The 7,039-nt window shown below is 38.2% G+C and overlaps 1 pseudogene; it reads right to left on the minus strand.

The window, feature by feature from the left end:
* Nucleotides 1–2,732: 2,732 nt before the first annotated feature.
* LOC114044796 overlaps nucleotides 2,733–7,039 on the minus strand; it is a 6,091-nt pseudogene continuing 1,784 nt past the window's right edge.

A 7,039-nucleotide genomic window follows, 5' to 3' on the forward strand; every position in this document is an offset into this window, starting at 1 on the left:
TAACATGTAGGATACACCATATCTTCTTATCTTTGCCTGTCTAATGGTATATGCCTAGCAATGAGATCTCTGGGCCACTGGATATGGTGAGAAATGTTCATTCATTTCTCACCATAATTCCAAATTATTTTCCACAATGGGAGACCATTTCAAAACTCCACCAACAGTGTATTGATATTCCTCTTTCCACAATATATCTAGCATTGACTTTTCATATCTTTTGTAATCTTTGTCTATTTGCTTGGTTTGAGGTAAAATGTAAGAGTTGTTCTGATTAGTATTTTCCTTCTTTTTAAATATGGGATGTTTTTAGATTTTATTTTTAAAATCACCTAGAGTTCTACCTTGTATATTACCTCCTCTCCCTTCTCAGAAAATCCTCTCTGGTAACAAAGCTTTAAAAAAAAAAAAAGAGGAGAGGAAAAAATTCAAAATAACCAGTGAATCCATTGAAAATATATGAAATTACATACCTGTGGACCACCACCCACCTCTACTAAGGATTAAGTATAGGTATATCATATCTTTTTCTTTGGAGCCTTGTAATTTTGCAAAATTCGTCTTAATGGTTTTATGATTAGTTTGTTTTATTTACATTGTCATAATTTATATATGTATATATTATATACTATTTTTAACATTCAACTTCACATTATATCAATTCATACAACTCTTTCCATGCTTCTCTGTACTCAGCATGATTGTCATTTTTACAGCACTGTAATGTTGATTGAAATCTGTTTATAAACTGAGGCAAAAAAAAAATTTTCAAGCACAATCAGTTTATTAGCCATGGCTAGCAGTTTGCCAATAAAACGGGTCCAAGACCACCTCGGTTGGAACAAGACCCTGAACAGAGTTTACAGGGCACTTTAATAGATATAAATGAGAAACATCTGAGCAGGGAACATAATAAATGAAGAACATTAATCCCAAATTGAAGGACATGATAGTGATTCTCATAGGGGTTTACACTTTCTGATTGGTTGGAGTACACTGGGACTTTCCATTGTAATTATGGAAGCTTATCTCTTATAATCATGTTTGACAAGAATAAGAAATTATTGTGAGAATGGGGCACTTTGACAGGTGAGCAATACCCAGGGGGTTTCCCATTCTCATGTGACTTATATTTGATCATGAAGTAACTATAAGTATAGTCTACAGCAAGGCCCTTAATAGAAAAAAGAAATTTAACTGTATAAAGGCTTTTAATAGAAGTAAGAATTTTGGTTAACAGGGGAGCTAGCTGGAGCCAATGTCCTCTCAACCTACAAAGAATCTCAAATACCCTTCTTAATCTACTATGATTTATAAAAAGTAATTATATGTGTAATTAAAGAATGTGACTGAAAATAAATGATAAAACAAATGAAATGATTGAAGTGAATGAAATGATTAGTATTTCACAATAAAATTTCATCATTACATTCATGCACCACAATTTGTTTAGCCATTACTCCATTGATAGACTCTACTTTGTTTCCAGTTCCTTTCTTCCACAAAACAATAGTGTCATAATGATTTTTGTGGGTAAGAAACCTTTCTTTGTTCTTTATGGTTTCCTCAGGATTTATGCCTCTCAATAGAATCACTGAATCAAGGGGTATGGATATCTCAGGCACCTCATCTGTAAAATTTAAAATTGCCATCCAGAATGGTTATGCGCCTACACAGTCCCATCATCAATGCTTTAGTGCAATGTGTCAAACATGAATAGAAAGGGAGGTAAATAAGCCATAAATATCTATCTGTGTGGATGCATATTGATTTAGAAAACCACATCTTAATATCATCTGTGCTTTATTGTATTTGCATATATTTTATTAAATATTTCTGAATTAGATCTTAACTTGGTTACTTTACTGTATTTGCCTTTCCACAATAACACTCCTCCCCCCAGTAAAACTTTGATTACTCCTATCTTTTGTCATCTTTACCAGAGGGCTTGTTTCAATGTCAAACCTCTGGGTTGTTTTGGTTGTGATTTCTCTTAGTAGTGGTTTTGAGGATTTTTCTTATGATTACTAAGAGTTTGCAATTTTTCTCTTGAACACTGTTTATATCCTTTCAACACTTAACCATTAGAAAATGGCCTTTTTTGGTTATGTATTTGTTAATTACCTCTGTATTGAATCAGAGATATTTGATGCAAATTTTTTCCCATTTGACTCTGCCTCTTCTTATATTAGTTATGCTAATTTTTTGTGTGAAATGTTTTCAATTTCATATAATCTATGTTTTCTAACTATCCATCTTGCTTGTTTATTTCAGAATTGTACCCCTGGTCAAGGATAAAAAGGGTATCTTTTCTGTTTCTTTTCTAATTCTCTTCTGCTGTGACCTTTTATCATTGAGATTACTTATCCATTTTTACTCATACTGGTATTTGGTGTTAGCTAGTACTCTAAACCTAATTACAGTGAAATTTTTTTTTGAGATATTCCAACAATTCTTGCAAACAGGGGTACTTTCATTCATAATTTGTATTCCTGCTTATTGAAAACTGTGAGATTAAGATCAAGTGATTCTAGTTCTTCGTTGTGTAGTCTGTCCCACTAAAACTCATTTTATATATATTTATAGCCAGTGAAATAGAGTCTTGATGATTGCTACATTATAATTTATGTCTGGTAGTACCATGCCTTGAACATTCATATTTTGAAAAATCATTTCCGTAAAAACAAGTTCTTGAAATGCTCTATATTGAGGCTACTTGAAGTCATTGAAAATTAGTATTTATTCAGGTCATTCAGCACATCCTGCTTGGTGATTCTGGATCATGCATCAGGAATTTGACCTCTGCCCTTGAATCTGAAATTGTATTGCTTTTCTAATTGTGATCTGAAGCGATACACAAACCATTTCCGGTATGGCTGGGCAGATGTGTCTGGCGTAATGTTCCACGTGGCATATTTACCACCTGCCTGACAATAAGTCTCATAAGGGATGTGCCTACCATCATTAAGAGCAAACTGGAGATCACTTCCCACATAGCTGGTGTAGAAATCAATTGAAAACTCATCAGTTTTGTGCCAGTTTGTGCCAGTGACTGTCCGAGAACGATGAAAAGGGACACTGTGGTCCTCACCATGATTTATGGCTGTATTTGTACAAACTGCTTTGCAAAAGGGACATTGCTTCCAGCAGCCATGGAGCTGAGCAGAGAGCACGACCTGAATCTCAACTACAACATTCTCTAAAAGAGATGTAATTTCACAGGCCTCTCTGGCATTTTAGAATCTAATATCCAGGTGTTCAATCATGGCTTCCTTGAGGAATTCAATGTCATCTATCTCCTGGTGTTCAATGCTTCTTAAGTCTCCTCTTGGAAGGGTCAAATGACGCCCAAGGCAATTACACAATGTGTCTGGCCACACAGATGCAGAATTGTTTTGGTATTTTGCCACCAGAGTTGATTCTTGAATAGATGAGAGTGTGAGTTCCTTAAAAAATTCCAAACTATTACTTAAAAAATTCTTCAATCTCTCATTTCCTCTTCTTACACAGTATGCCTGGATCTCTTTCTCAATGTAATTCTTAAAAAAAAATTTTTTGGTGTCTGAATGTATTCCCAGTAATTCTCAAAGTTTTCTTCCTTAGCCAAAGAGATGAGAACGTGTTTCTCCAGGTTGGCTCTGTTTCCACTGAAGGCAGGACAATTAGCCCTAATCTTCCCAGCAAGGTCAAGGGCTATCTTTTTCCAGAAGACTATAAATAGGGAAGCAGTGAGCTTGCTCCACAGGAAGTCAGCAAATGCTGTAATAGAGGTTGCACCTTGGCAGGAAATCTTAAAATCTTAAAACTCATAAAGAAATCCTCTCTCTTATTTTCTAGATATGTGACAGGATCATGTGCTCTCTTGAAAGCTGTGTGCATGTCCCTAAAATCAGCTGCTGCTCTATGGCATAAATACCGTGACTCCTCAGATGCAGAATCAGTGTTCATGTCTATCAATCGCGATATTTCATGGAAGTAACTTATATTATAATCCATTCCCATTCTCAACTTACCTTCAATATTTTCAGTGACCAATGAGATAATGTTTTTGGTAGTTTGCATTATGATCTTCTTATCACACTCTGCTATGTTGGGTCTGAAAACTATCAATTTTGCCTTCATTATGACATGTTTCTCATAATTAATGGAAAACATTTTTCTTCTAGAATGATTTTGAAGTTTACTTGCCACATTATGCTCCTGTTTAAAATGGTCCAGAAAGACATTCTCCAAATCTACATCAATATTGGGATCTTCAACAGGAGGGGAAGTTGGGGAAACTTCACAGACCCACTTTGTCCAAAGTTGACTGAATGTCTCTCTCAGCTCCTCCTCACTTAATTCTTTACCCATTAGTGACAGAGCCACATCTCTGCTTCTCAACAACTCTTTTTCATATTCTGATTTCTTTTTATCCAGTTTATCTTGACTTTTCCTTGAATGGAAGAAATCATCAGACTTTCTAACACTTTCTGAAACAAGTGCCTCTTTAAGATTTTTCTCTTTGTTCTCAAAGTTTCCCTTCCACTGGATCAGGATTTCATTCTCTTGGTCTTCATCAAAATATCTTTGAAGCTCTTGCCTGATAGCTTCATATTTTTCTGCAATGTTAGCCTTAATAGAATTTATTGGAAGATCCTGAATTTCCCCATTCTGAATCCGATTGGTCAGTTGGTTCTGCAGATCCAACACATGACTTCTTAGATTCCAGGTCCAGTTGTTATACATTGTTTCAAGCTTGATCATGGCCACAATCTCCCTGGTATTCCTAAAGCTGAAGATGAAGTTTTCATTCATCAAGGGTTTCCACAAATCATGGATCCGGACTTTCACCTCAGATATCTTCAGCATGCTGCCTTTGGATTCTTTTTTGGCAGCCAAGAGAATTCCTCATTTTAGTTCCTGGATGTTGTGGCTATAACTGGGGTTGGGAGGGGCCATTGGAGGATCCCCTTCCCATAGATGAGCAAAGTAATGGACATATTTGTTTACATCAAACCGAATGACATCACTGAAGCAGGTAACACCAGAGTACTGTTCCTGTTCTGCAGCCGTGGCTGCCATCTCATCCAGTTTCTGCTGCAGTCGTCTTCTTCCTTCCATGTTTTGATCTTTAGCAGTGATTTCCCCCACATTCTGATGCATAAAAACACAGCTTGGGGAAATGTTCACTTGTTTCATTCTCAGAAAGGCCTGGACAGCAATTTGCAAGATATCTTGCATTTCTGAAGGATTCTTTCCAAATATATTGATCAAGGTCAGGTTTGCAAGTCCAATAACAAAAGTTAGAAGCTCATTGTCCCGATTCTGTGAATTGCTAGTAAGTTCTGGTGCTGGGAGTCCTTCAGTGTCAACCACAAGGACAAAGCCAAAGCCCACCTCTTTCCAGAGTGTCTCCTCCACCTTCAGCAACTGCATGTAAGCTCTTTGTGTGCATTGCCTTGCACTGACATTGAACTGCAGGCCAAACGTAGCATTCAGCAGAGTTGACTTCCCTGTGCTTTGGAGGCCAAGAACAGAGAGAATAAAGAGCTTTCAGTCACCAATTTTCTCAATCAATATGTCAAAAAGAGCTGCTATCCACTTCGGAGGACATAGGAAGCATCCCCATCCATCAGCCCAAGGGGGTACCCAGAAACCATCAGGTCAGCAGCAATTTGAGGAAGGGAGAAGAACACAGTGTCCCTTTAGGATGAAGCTTCTTCCAAAGTTTCATAGATCTGGCCAGCCTCCCTCAGGAGATGTTCAATACCCAAGGACAAATCCCTGATCTCCTTGGAGACAGCTTCTAGTTCCGTTTCTTGGCATTTAAAGGAGGTACTCTTGGATCCCTTTTAGTTTTCTGCTAGCACCAGGGACCACAACTGGTTGTACCTCTTCTGGAGTTTTTCCAGGAGACCTCTGGTCAGGTTATCCATGAACATGCTCAGCCACTGGAGGAAGTACAGCTCAGTGCTGTTGTCTTTCTCTGAGTGAGACTGGAGGATTTCAAGCACAGATCTCATCAAGTCACTGAGAGGAAATGCTCTCTTTAGCTGTGTTTGTCTTATCATTTGTTTTTCTGTCTCAATCTCACTCTCGTGCTGTTCAAGACTGCGGTTCCCCTTCCCTCACAGGTGACAAAGCTCCTTATCCTTCTTACACCACTTGTGCCAAAGTTGTCCTTGAAGGGGCAGTAATCTCTCCTTCATTTCAGACAATTTCATCTCTTTCATGAGGGCTAGCAAAGCTTGTGCCTTTCCCTTAGCCTCCTGACACTCCTTCCTGTCCACATCTACAAGAAAGCCATGGTGCCGAGCAACTTCAGCACAGCCTTCCAAACTGAGAAAGGGACCGAAGACTTCAGCAAGTGATTGATGACCCTTGTAAGTTCATCCATTAATTCAGCCTCATTTCTATTCCTAATCCCAGCCTTCACTTTCTGCCCAGAATCATTGAACACATTCTCCTCTTTGTCATCAAACAAATAAACCAAATGTTTTGTTGACTTCCATAGGTCCTGGACCATTTTGACGATCCTCTCACTTTTATCAGAAGCAGACACAAGGACCACTGTGACTGAAGCAATTTCCAGGAGTAGTCTGAGCTGTGTCTCATGACCTTTGACATCTCCACAAAGCTTAGTGAAGGCAACACATCTTTCAAATCTGTCCTCATCACTCCTCCTGGACAGAACCAGAAGATCTCTACCATATCTCCCATTAAGAGGGAGGATTTGCTGCTGTCTTGAAAGTGATGGTGGAAAAAAAACATCATGTTTGTGCTTACTGAGCAGAGAGTTCAAGATCTGAGATTTGGAAGAAGAAGCAGAATTCACAACTCTGATAAAGGACATGATAGGGATGGGTGCCTGGGAGATGAGTTGGTTATTAAAATTGATGACTGTGTCTTCTCCTGATGATTTCTCCACCTGTCTCCAGTTTCTCTTGATTTGGCTGAGAGACAGAGGGGGAATTCTATTTTAGAAGTGCAGGGATTGGGCACCACAAGGGGGAGGGCAAATTGACAAATGGAAAGTTTGTTTGAAATGTATTGTCTC

Source organism: Vombatus ursinus, unplaced genomic scaffold, assembly GCF_900497805.2.
Source record: "Vombatus ursinus unplaced genomic scaffold, bare-nosed wombat genome assembly UNPS02014775.1, whole genome shotgun sequence".
In the NCBI taxonomy this organism is placed as follows: domain Eukaryota; kingdom Metazoa; phylum Chordata; class Mammalia; order Diprotodontia; family Vombatidae; genus Vombatus; species Vombatus ursinus.